We start from the raw sequence: 13451 nt of genomic DNA on the forward strand, positions 1-13451 counted from the left end.
TATGCTTAGATCATTGTACAAACGGCACATTCTTACAATAGGGTTGTAAAAGGAAGTATTATTTCTATACACTTGTAGAGAAAACGTCTTTGGAGCACAGGACCTGAACCGGGGGGTATTAAATGTAAGGGACAGTATTTTAGGGGAATCAATTTTGAAGTGGAGAAATTTGTGGAGAAATAGCATGTCCTGAATAAGACGACGTGATTCAAAGCAATAAACATTCAATTTATTTTACTACGGTCAATATATTTTTCACCTCAGCAGCTCGAACAAGCCTACTTTCGTCACTCCCTGGAGTGCCAGGGAGTGAAACAATGTAGCTTTTTAATTTAGTGAAGGCCATGAACTTCATACTACGGTACGATACGGTACGGTACGGTACGGTACGGTACGGTACGGTACGGTACGGCACGGCACGGCACAGCACGGTACGGTACGGTACGGTACGGTCCGGTCCGGTCCGGTACGGTTCGGTCCGGTCCGGTCCGGTCCGGTCCCGTCCCGTCTCGTATCGTATCGTATCGTATCGTACATATTATAATACTTTTTTTTCTGTTTATTCTGTGTAATTCGAAATACAGTTTAACCTTTAATATGTTCTCACTACTGAGGTGAAAAATTATGTGTGCAACACGAGAGCAAAGTTATTTTACATCTCGTGTTTTTGAGTCCCTCGCTACGCTCAAGATTCTACCTTAGAATCACTCGCTTCGCTCGTGATTCAATTATAGAACCTTTCGCTTTCTCGGGACTCAAAATAAACACTCGCAAGAAAAACCAACTTTCCTCTCTTGTTGCACAAATAACTATTCTCGTACACTTCAAAATCTATTAAAACTCAGGCGTACTACAACCACAATCACACTCAATAGCGTAATGTTACAACTGATCACAAAACCTGTATCTACATAAGGCCTTATTCGTCTAAAGCCCGGCTATTGGAAGCCCGCGGGCGCGAGCTCCATCGATTCGGTGACGTCATACTTGTGACGTCACCACCGCAGGGGATGTTCGGTTTGTCCAAGTTTCAGGTATGACGTGACAACGTTTGAAGTGAACCATTGTGACGACTAAACCTCGTTATCAATCCGACTAGGGAACAAATCAAATTATTTTATCAAATATTTTTGATGTGTTTTTTTAAGTAGTCACACATATATAAATTGTAAACTGAAATAGATAAAATACACTAAAGAAAAAGTGACTAAGTCCACTGGTGGCCGAGGCGGGAATCGAACCCGCGTCTTTAGCCTACGCGGCTAACGTCCTGACCACTAGACCACCCGGCCACGGCGGTACCCGTCCCAAATTCTCTGGTGTATGATATCTTTGAAAGGCTAGGCGCCTTTGACCAACTCTAAGGGCGAGCAGTGTGTGCTGGCACTTATACGAATCCTTTACTGGTATGGTTTACGGTATCAAAGTTGCAGTTTGAAAATGAGGGTTGACAAAAATATTTGACGTTTTCAACCAAAAGGTACCACATTGTCGCTTGTCGATAAGGTTGATTTCTAATTGAAGCTATATTGAAATAGCGCCTTACTGACAAGCGACAATAAGTACCCTTTTGGTTGAAAATGGCACATATATATAACCTTAACTACCATTTGTTTAATAATAATTCCGCTCATGGGGTTCATAGGTTTCAATATTTTAAGATTTGAAATAAAAGTGGCGGCGCGCACGGTGTCGCATAGGAATTCGCCGCTCTATCGTGCGCTGACGCTGCTCAATGCGCTCCTGACATCGGCACCTGAATGTGACTTGTTTGTTTGGAGATGGGCGACTGTGTGCCGTGAATATTTAAAGTTCTGCGAGTTGATGGATGACAGGCTGTCCAGCACTTATGTTTAATGTCACTTACATTGTCTCTTATATATAGTTCATGTGTTTGCACACTGTGTAATCTGCAATGTTTAATTTCTCGGTGTATTGGCTTGTCTGTAATCTTCTTTTTCTTTGCTCCATCCCACTTTAGGTGGGGTCGGCTCTCCTAATTTTTCGGCGCCAAGACTGCCTGTCATGGGTTGTCGGGTCGGGTAAATTTAATTTATTAGCTAGTTTGGTCATGCTGGTCCACCATGTCAGCAAAGGGCATCCGCGGCCTCTCTTACGTTCCGGGAGGCATAGAGCTTTTTTGACCACGTGTTCTTCGTCTCTACGCATTACGTGGCCATACCACCTTAAGCGACTTTCTATTAGTTTTTCGGGGATAGGGGCCACTTTTAAGCTACCACGGACATATTCATTCCGGACTTTGTCGATTTTAGTTACTCCTCCTGATGATGATAATATACCTATGACAGTTTTTTTTTTCTTTTAAACCATTTTTACGCTGATCGTTTTATTGTGAATTTAATAGATATCTTAAGCTTGAGGACATCCTCAAATATTTATTCATTTCAAGCAAGATTTCACCTCATAATGAATGTGTTAAAAAGCACCTGTTAACGTCGAAAGCTTATAATTGCTAAAACTCACCGGGAGTTTCGTGAGCTCATAAATTTGCTTTAATTAATTGTGAGAGCTTTGAGCAACAAGCTACTGTCCGTGGAAAAGCTTTAAACAAGGTAATTTGATGTTTTATCAAACCACTGCTATGTCTTTTTGCCGTAAAAGTAGCTACTTACGTGTCAGTAGTGCGACTCGAGTTAGCTCGAGAATTATGAGATTATATTATGTAGAAAATTCTCCACAGAAGCTTTAAAATTAAAACACTTTTTAAGGTTCCGTACCCAAAGGGTAAAAACGGGACCCTATTACTAAGACTCCGCTGTCCGTCTGTCCGTCTGTCTGGCTGTCACCAGGCTGTATCTCATGAACCGGGTTAGCTAGACAGTTGAAATTTTCACAGATGATGTATTTCTGTTGCCGCTATAACAATAAATACTATAAAGTACGGAACTCTCGGTGGGCGAGTCCGACTCTCACTTGGCCTGTTTTTATTCTTTTGAGTCACAAGTTGAGTTTACAAGTGTTTTTCGAGTGTGACTCAAAATAACTTGAGATTCATTTTGAGTCACACTGGAAAAACACTGTAATAATATGTAAGATGCGTCTAACCTATATATAAATACTAGCTTTTGCCCGCGACTTCGTCTGCGTGGAGTTAGTAATTTGGGTAGCTTATTTTTTATCCAATCTGCTTTTTAACGATTTGCCATACAAACTTCTACCCCCCTTTCCACCCCCTTAAATCATCCTTTAAGGGGGTGGAAGTAAAAACTACCCTTTGTCGTTCCCGGGACTCAAACTATATCTATATCAAATTTCAACTAAATCGATTCAGCGGTTTAACCGTGAAGAGGTAACAGACAGACAGACAAACACACTTGGCATTTATAATATTAGTATGGATTAAATAATACAATAGTCTTTTAAGATAAACTGAGACAACGCACAGCATTTTAAGCTAACCTTGTACGCCTAGAAATTGGAACCATATTTATATTCTTTAAACGTTGCAGAGCTCCTTTAAAAAAGGATTATTGGAAACTAGCTTTTGCCCGCGACTTTGTCTGAGTGGAATTAGTAATTTGGGTAGCTTAATTTTTAAACAAATCTGTTTTAAATTCATCCTTTTTTTTCACCCCCAAATTGGTCCAATCTATAAATTTCCACCCCATTTTTACACCCTTAAGGGATGATTTCGGGGATAAAAATTATTTCATATCCTTCCCCACAGCTCAAACTATCCCCACACCAATTATTTATTCCCCATACAAATTTTCACCCCCCTTTTTCACCCCTCGAGGGGTGAGTTCTGGGACAAAAAGTATCCTATGTCCTTTCCCGGGACTCAAACTACCTGTATACCAAATTTCAACTAAATCGATTCAGCGGTTTAAGCGTAAATAAATAAAATAAAACTATGAAAACGGATTATATCGCGTATATTGAATTTATAATACATCCCGACGTTTCGAACTCTTTACAGCGTTCGTGGTCAGTCACCCGTTGACCACGAACGCTGTAAAGAGTTCGAAACGTCGGGATGTATTATAAATTCAATATACGCGATATAATCCGTTTTCATAGTTTTATTTCATGAGTAACTATCGCGGTAACCGAAGACAATATTACGTAAATAAATAAATATTAAATATTATAGGGAAATTCTTACACAAATTGACTAAGTACCACGGTAAGCTCAAGAAGGCTTGTGTTGTGGGTACTCAGACAACGATATATATAATAATTATACAAATACTTAAATACATAGAAAACATCCATGACTCAGGAACAAATATCTGTGTTCATCACCCAAATAAATGCTCTTACCGGGATTCGAACCCAAGACCATCGGCTTCACAGGCAGGGTCACTACTCACTAGGCCAGACCGGTCGTCCAAAAGTCCAAAGCTTTCGCATTTATAATATTAGTATGGATTTACCCCAATTCGAAGAGTGAAAATAGGATTGAATGTTTTAATGACCTCTTTATACAAACCAATTTATTTAAGTAAGACTCCATCATCCGTTTTGAAGGTTCCGTTCGACCGTTGTATAATAAATGAGATTACAATGTTAGTCGTAAATCTCTACCGCGTTATTGTCAGCAGGTGCGTGAGTAATAATAGCGTCATCAAATAACATTATCGCGTCATAAATCTCGTCCCGCCGATCGGCGCCGGTCGGCATTCAAGCTGTTACGGCGTTAAAAAGTAGGATAATGTTTGAGAAGCTTTGATTTAACTTAAAGATTTGATTGTTTGTTGTTGTAATAGTACATTTTACAACTAGTGTAAAAAGACATTTCACACGTGTTGTAAACGACGTTTTTTAATACAATTGCGAAAAAATAATAAATTAATATATCATTAGTAGAATCATACCACCAAACCAAACCAAAACCAAAAGTACCTATACAGCCCGCGATACTTGAGCTGCCGCAGCCCGCGATACCTTCATACTCGTGCGCGCCCCGGCCGCGGCCGCCGCGGGCCCGGCGCGGGTTGGTCAACGACACCGAGGAGTAACGAGTGAGGCCCCAGTACCTGCTCAAGCTAAATTCAATTTTAACTGCGTTTCGAAAGTATAGTTTGGAACTAAAAAGTAAAAAGCACTAGTTCGAGAAATTGAGCTTCTCGCACGCTACGCAGCCACAAAAAGTACCACTTTTTGAGCAACTGTATTAAAAAAATTTATTTCGCTTTATTCATTCGCGGTGCCTCCTAGCACAGGTTATTTTGTAAATAAATTAAAAGGAGATACCAGCCACTGTAATATTTGTAGTTTTTGAAAGCAATAAACAATTTTGAATTTTGTTTTTTTTTTTTTTTTTATTCTTCTTCCTTATTTGTGTGTTAAATTTTGAGTGATTATAATATTGTCTTCGGTTACCGTAATAGTTACTCATGAAATAAAACTATGAAACCGAATTCAATATACGCGATATAATCCGTTTTCATAGTTTTATTTTGAGTTATCATTTAAAATAATGACGAAATATTTACTTGTATGTATGTATAAACTCTTTTTTATTGTACAAAACACAAAGGATAGGCAGTACAAAGGCGAACTTATCCCTTTAAGGGATTTCTTCCAGTTAACCTTTGAGTAGATGAAAACACACTACATCGGATACAACTAAATACTCAGCTAGCAATGGGTTTAAGAAAACCATTTTAGGTTAAATTACTCAGCGCCACTTGCACCATCCCACTAACCCGGGGTTAACCGTTTAAACCGTTACCCTAGTGTCAAATTGTACTGGTAACCATGGTAATTTCAGGTTTAACTTGTTAACCTAGTGTCAAAATGTACTGGTAAACTGGTAAACGTTCACATAATACATCTATGTTTTAGTACTATAGCCGATCCCTAAATATCTTGTAAACACTAAATGTGACCTTTTCAATCAAAAGGTACCACATTGTCGCTTACTATAAGGAAGAAAATTGCTTGTATGTTTATACGAAAAACCTTTCAGTGCGTCCTTATGGCAAACGACAATGTGGTACCTTTTGCTTGGAAACGACACAAATACTATTTATGTCGACGTGGCGGCAGCGTTGTGACAAATGACCCCCTCCCGCTTTATCACTGCATCTTGCTCAAATGGCACGTTTGTAAAGAAAGAGAAAGAATAAACGTGTACCTACTCCAATAAATCGAGGTACATTTTTACCAGTAAAAAAATAGTAGCGGTTTAAGGTTCCGTACCCAAAGGGTAAAAACGGGACCTTATTACTAAGACTCCGCTATCTGTCTGTCTGTCACCAGGCTGTATCTCATGAACCGTCATAAGTAAATCGTTGTAATTTTCACAGATAATGTATTTCTGTTACCGCAATAACGACAAATACTAAAACAGAATAAAATAAATATTTAAGTGGGGCTCCCATACAATAAACGTATTTTTTTGCCGTTTTGTGCGTAATGGTACGGAGCCCTTAGTGCGCGAGTCAGACTCGCACTTAGCCGGTTTTTTTGTACCACGTCAATGCTTGGTATAGGTAAGGTGATGTTTGGATGGTAACAGCAGCTGCATAACTTCTGCGACATTACTGCATGCTGTGCCCTTCACTATTACTCGTACTATCACTACATTAGTATAAATGTCTGGATGGATGTCTGTCCCTATGTATGCTTAGATCTTTAAAACTACGCAACGGATTTTGATGAGGTTTTTTCATAGATAATAGTCCTGGGTGAAGGTCGCGGGAATTCGGTGGTTGCGAGCGGCACAGGATCGGTCGGAGTGGCGAGCCTTGGGGAGGCCTATGTCCAGCAGTGGACGTCTATCGGCTGACATGATGATGATGATGATGATGATGAATAGTCCTGGATAAAAATGTGTGACTTCGCCGCCGCATTACTGTCACAATAAGAAAGTTCAATCCGTCACATCGGTTGTCACCATGCAGTCAGGCACGCTAATGTGTTTTACCCAGACCCCGTTATCAGTGGTGAAATTTTAATGAAATGCAAGGGTTGGCACTCACTCCTCCACCGTGCGGGTATTCCGCAAGCTATTGGAGAGTACCCAATAGCTTGCGGAATACCCGCACTCTTGACAGTGAATGACTGAGAAGATTATGAGTATAAGTCCATTACTTATTCCTCGTTGATCGGAGTAGCAGGAAAAGGAAAGAAAGCGTCGTAATAGTCTTGTTTCAGCAGATTAATCGAAGAAGGAAAACTCGGAACTTTACTAAACCGGCTCTCTCTCTGTTGTGGCTTGTTATAGTTAGACAATATTAGGTGGCTTAGAATAGATCTGATTGCCCTTAAAGCGAGGTTTAGATTAGCAAGAACTTACATGCAATTTACGTTACATTGCCGTCTACTAAGGTAAACTGCATTCAAAATGTTTATCAGATACCGCAATGTAATGAAAATTGCATGCAAGTTCTGTGGCCTACAGTGAGGTTAAGATTCCCCGGTAAGCTCGGCCGAATTGCACCTTCCCATACAAAAGTAGATCCGCTCTCATTTTAAAACTACGTGTTGGATTGTAATGAAACTTTGCACATACAATGACATGAGGTATATCTAGGTCTGAAATTAGTTTATATAGCCCCAGTTTTTAAAACAAACGAAATAGAGCAACAACAAGTTTTGTATGAAAAAAATTCGCTGTATTTTTTTGACTATGGTATTTGAAGCTACATACACTTATTCCCATTTTTTTTTAAGTTTCCAACCAAGTAGTTGACTAGATTTAGTTATAAAATTAAACATGTGCCAACAACCCTATTTTGCGTCATATTTCAGAGTTTACGGTGGTACCTACGTCACTCTATTTTTAATAAAGTCTGTGCATTGTTAGTTTAGGGCCACTTGCACCAACCCACTAACCCGGGGTTAACCGGTTAAGTTAAACCGTTAACCCAGTGGCAAATTGTACCATGGTAACCGGTTAACCCCGGGACAATGGTGACAGTGGGCCTTAGACAGACTTTAAAATAAAGATCCAATCTTAAGATCCCATAACACCAGGCGAGAGCTAAGTGCACACTCAGCCAATAAATAGGTGTTGCAAAACTGCAGTACTATTTTTACCAATCGACACGCCAATATACACGAATGACCTATTTATCGTTGCCTACTGTTACGTAACCATACGACCTATTTATCGGTCCCGACTGTTACGTAAGTCGCTGCTACGGCTGATTCTACGGGAGGAACGTCTTATTGTCGTGACGGCTGAGAATACGTTTGTGCCATATCAATTTTTGAGCAAAATAGTTTTTAATGATTCCTAAAATAACAAAAATATGCTATTATTGACACAAATCGGTTTAAAAAAAAACTTATTTTTCCAAAATGCTGTGCCATATCCACATTGGGTAATTATACTCTGTTAACAGAAAATAAAATTATCACAAAAGTGTGACATATTATAACTTATGTGTCATGTCATACATTGTACGTTAAACATTTACTCATCAAAACGGATATGGCAATAATAAAAATCCAGCCTCTGTGCCGTTCATAGAATTATGATTATGACTATCTCAGGTAGGCCGTATACCGGTCGAGATATAAAAATACCCTGGAAACAGTATCATTTTCTCAAGTTTTAACAGGCATCTCATAAAAAAACCGGCCAAGTGCGAGTCGGACTCACATACGAGGAACCCTTTACCATTAACTATAAAAACGGTCACCCATCCAAGTACTAACCCCGCCCGACGTTGCTTAACTTCGGTCAAAAATCACGTTTGTTGTATGGGGGCCCCACTTAAATCTCTATTTTATTCTGTTTTTATTTGTTGTTATAGCGGCAACCGAAATACATCTGTGAAAATTTCAGCTGTCTAGCTATCACAGATCATGAGATACAGCCTGGTGACAGACGGACAGACAGACGGACAGCGGAGTCTTAGTAATACGGTCCCGTTTTTACCCTTTGGGTACGGAATCCTAAATATATGAGCCAGGATCATAATGATTGGAAATTTTCTTTTAAGTAATCGCGTTAGGGTGTCGTAAGGCTTAATGAGGTATTTATTTAATAGCTACTGCCACTGAGCGCCTGTCGCTTGGAGACCCAGTTACACGGTGCGAGATTCTCGCAAATACAAATACAAATCATTTAGAGCTGTCCACTTACGTCCAGTGTTTTGCGGGTACGGTTTTCTGCAGGATCCAGTTTTCTATGCGTGCAGTATCCCGCAAAGAGAATGCTCGTGTGAACGTTATTATACAGGGTTGTCCGTAGCCATTGGACAAAGCCGAAATGTACATATGCATTAGGGTATTTAGAATCAGTATACCTAGTATCATAATTAATTTTAACTATTTAATGTATTTTTTTAATTAGGTTAAGTTATCGCACTTAAACTATCGTGAGACATATTTCAAAATATTTATCAGTACGGTTTTTACTCACTATTATTTTTAGTCGCTTTTGGCGACATGTTTCGGATTCTTTGGGAATCCATCCTCAGGCACGAGTGTCCGCGGCGGTTGTTCGTCGTGCACTGCCCGCGCCGCCCGCCTCGTCGCTCGTTGCGCACGCGCTGATGGGGCGGGGGCGGGGGGCGCGGGGCAGTCCGCAGATGGAAGGATGGAAGGTTAAGTTAATTATAATATAAATTCAAACACAATGTTTATTGTTATACTGAATAAATATATGAAATATAACCCGTGTAACGGTTACGAAGAAATTAACAAATTACGATTTTTTACTTTGGAGCAACCTGTATGTGTTAGTAGCTCCTGAGGTAATAAATAGTATGAAACCTTCTTCGACCTTATTGATTATCTTTTTTATTTATGACATGAATAAGATTCTGACTTTTGACAAATGTCATCATTGCCGCACATTTTCGAACAAGTTGTCAAAAACACTGCCAATGATTAATACAGTAAGTTTCTGTTTGTTGTCGATCATTGGAATTAATTTTTGTTTTGAAATTTATTTTTTTATCTTTTGTTCTAATTAAAAAAATATTGACGTTAGAGCATTCCTGAGAAGTAACCCTACGTGGGATTTCAGGGTTTGTCCAATGGCTAAGGTCACGCTGTATAGCACGTATACTACTAAAACGAGATCCCGCAAAAAAACGTACCCGCAAAAAAACGTACCCGCAAAAAAACGTACCCGCAAAAAACTGGACGTAAGTGGGAAAGAGCTCTTTTTGTTAGAAAGTGTGTAATAGAAATGATGTTTATGACAAAGAGCATAACGATTTTATTTCTGTGTCGTCTGTCTGTGTTTCTGTATAAGCACACGAGTCCCCTGATAGTACCTAAGCAAAAAAAACCGGACAAGGGTTTCGTACTTTTTAGTTTTTGTTGTTATAGCGGCAACAGAAATACATCATCTGTGAAAATTGCAACTGTCTAGCTATCACGGTTCATGAAATACAGCCTGATGACAAACAGACGGACAGAGACGGACATCGGAGTCTTAGTAATAGGGTCCCGTGTTTACCCTTTGGTTACGGAACCGTAAAAATTACCCTCAAGGAAACCTGCAACACCGTGTATATACCGGAGGGGTTGCGAGTGCGTCGCGGCCTTTAATCATAATCTTTTTTTTTTTTTTTTTTTTATCTCAATGTACATCACAACAATTTTCTTACAATTATATTCCTCGCCAAACTGCGATTGCAGTTTGTTGGCGAGATAGCGCTCATTTTTACATTTTAAGCATTTATGCACTTAAAAAACTAAACTTAAACTTAGATACTATCCGAAAAGCGAACATGCATGGCGATAGTTTATGATATATTATTTTATTTTTTTGTTTAATTGTCACTACACCTTTTAAACTATTACTATTACTATTTGTTGCAACCATGGTGTTAAGATTGTATTACGTTTTTTTCTCGAAGGTTTGAAGGCCTTTATTTAACACAAACAAAAGTCTTCGTTTACTGCATGTGAGATATAGATTTTGTTAAAAAAATTAACTTCTGTCAGTAATTTCATTATCCTATTTTCTCACCTTAGACGAATTTTAAGGAGCCCACTGACTATCAGTCCGCCAGACGATATCGGCCTGTCAGTTGTTCGGAACTGTCAAATTTTTGTTCTAACTGACAGACCGATATCGTCCGGCGGACTGATAGTCAGTGGGCCCCTTATTTCATTATTGTCAAAAAGTCTCATGACATGCAAGAATCGTAAGTAAAAAACCTTATAAAAGACTCGTTTACCTATCATAATAAACCTCATTTTATTTCCCACACGAACACCGCTTTCAAAATATTTAATTTAAAAAGACTTTTTTACTCCATTATTGTACAAACTCGTACAATTTAAATTGCCTTGTATAAGCGGGCGAGGTCGAGATTCAATCCAACCTTGTACTTTCTGCTAGGATGAAACTTGGCACGATTTGAGCACCGTTTATTTAAAGGAAGAGAAGTAGGACATTTCCGAACTTTTAAGAGCTATTGTCAACTGAATTCCGGGAAGTTGTTTTCGAATCGACTATTTCGTGACGACGAAACGACATCGTGAAGTAATCGGCAACAGAAGTTATCACATAAGGAAAAATATACGCAAAACCATTCAAAACGGCCTTACTTTCCAAAAGTATATATGGAATGGCACCCAAATTATATAATAAACTCCCAAAATCCATCAGACTGTAATAATTTACAACATTTTAAGAAAATTTTGCATGACTTTTTATCAAAAAAAGCCTACTACTCCATTCAAGAGTACCTCTGTGACAAACTTTAACATTATCGCGTAATATTAAATATGAAGGGCAATGGAGAGAGCTATGCTCGGGGTTTCTCTGCGTGATAGAGTCAGAAATGATGATATCCGCAGTAGAACTAGGGTCACCGACATAGCTCGCAGAATTGCAAACCTTAAGTGGCAGTGGGCGGGGCACATTGCTCGCGGAACTGATGGCCGGTGGGGCCGGATGGTTCTGGAGTGGCGTCCGCGTACCTGAAGACGAACTGCCGGTATATAGGCCTCCAACGAGATGGAGCGACGACCTGGTGAAGGTCGCGGGAATTCGGTGGTTGCGAGCGGCACAGGATCGGTCGGAGTGGCGAGCCTTGGGGGAGGCCTATGTCCAGCAGTGGACGTCTATCGGCTGACATGATGATGATGATGATGATTAAATATGAGACCGCTTTTGTTAACTTATATTGTAATATGCATGACTTATGTTATATGTCATAAGTAGTAGTAAGTGGTAAGTTGACTGTTTGTACGCCTAATGGCAAGACCATGGTGATTCCATAATCATTATGTTCCATCATTGTATATACCCATGTTCTACAGACAATTAAACGAATTATGAATTATTATAAGGTTGTACGGGAGCAGAGGTGAATACCTATATGTTGTAATCCACATACCCCGAATTGACGAGGTCAATAAGTTAAGGTACAGTCAGTTCAGGTCCTTCTCCGAACGTAACTCTGAGCACTGAATGGACAGCAGTGCGTGCCCAGGATCATTGTTATGAAGGAATGAATGAATGAATAAATGAATATTTTTATTACGTGTAACACAAGGACACATATTTTTATTAGTAGAACTTACAAACTAAGGGGTTAGTATGTACAACGAACTTAGATTTAAAATAAAACAACACTGATGGGGTGATGGGGGAATGCAATCCCTCACAGTGCGACAAGTAGGGACAAATAGGGGGTTATTTAACAAAAAGAAAGTAATCGATGAGTTCAATCAAGTTTAGAAGCATATTTTTATGTGAATTTTTTTTGTGAAAAAATTGTTACAAATTTTTGATGGTGCGTTTTTGAACTAGGTAACTATGTTCGTGATTGTTTTCTATCGAGCGAAAGTTGTTCAGGTTTCGATTTCGATAAAGTTATAAGAAAAACACCTCAATATTGCATTAAAATATTTTGGCAATCGTATTATTGAAAACTAGCGCTATGATTTTTAAAAACTGAATTGCCTGAACCACCCCAGCAGCACCGTTTTGCAACTCTTATCTCCATACAATTTCACCTGTGTACGTAATTTCATTCATTCGTCCCCATCCCCTAAATTGCGAGTAGCTATACGAGTAAACTGCTTTAGCTAATATACGCAGTGACGGCAACGCGTCCCACCGGAATAATTTAGGCAGCAAATAGACCGCCCGGCGCTAATATTCGGTCGACCGCGACCGCTTGTAGGGTTACCACGTACTTTAAAATAGCATGCTTGAAACCCCATTTTTTAATTCTTCACATCTGGATTCTGCAAAAAAGTAAACATGAAATTATCAAGTCAATTTACAATTTAGCGCTCCTGTTATTAAAATAAGATAAGACGATTACCACATATTTGGAAATGCTTGTAACATGACATGTTGGAAACCCTATTTTTTACTTGCACATTTTTTTATAAATATAAATATTATTATAGGACATTCTTACACAGATTGACTAAGTCCCACGGTAAGCCCAAGGAAGCTTGCGTTATGAGTACTCAGACAACGATATATATAATATATAAATACTTAAATACATAGAAAACACCCATGACTCAGGAACAAATATCTGTGCTCC

General features: G+C 39.1%; 1 non-coding gene across 1 annotated transcript; it reads right to left on the minus strand.

The window, feature by feature from the left end:
* Positions 1–1220: 1220 nt before the first annotated feature.
* On the minus strand, positions 1221–1292 carry Trnat-cgu (transfer RNA threonine (anticodon CGU)). Its single transcript has one exon. It is a non-coding gene; the product is annotated as a tRNA-Thr (tRNA).
* Between the last annotated feature and the right edge of the window lie 12159 nt (positions 1293–13451).

Source organism: Cydia strobilella, chromosome 11, assembly GCF_947568885.1.
Source record: "Cydia strobilella chromosome 11, ilCydStro3.1, whole genome shotgun sequence".
Taxonomy (NCBI): Eukaryota; Metazoa; Arthropoda; class Insecta; order Lepidoptera; family Tortricidae; genus Cydia; species Cydia strobilella.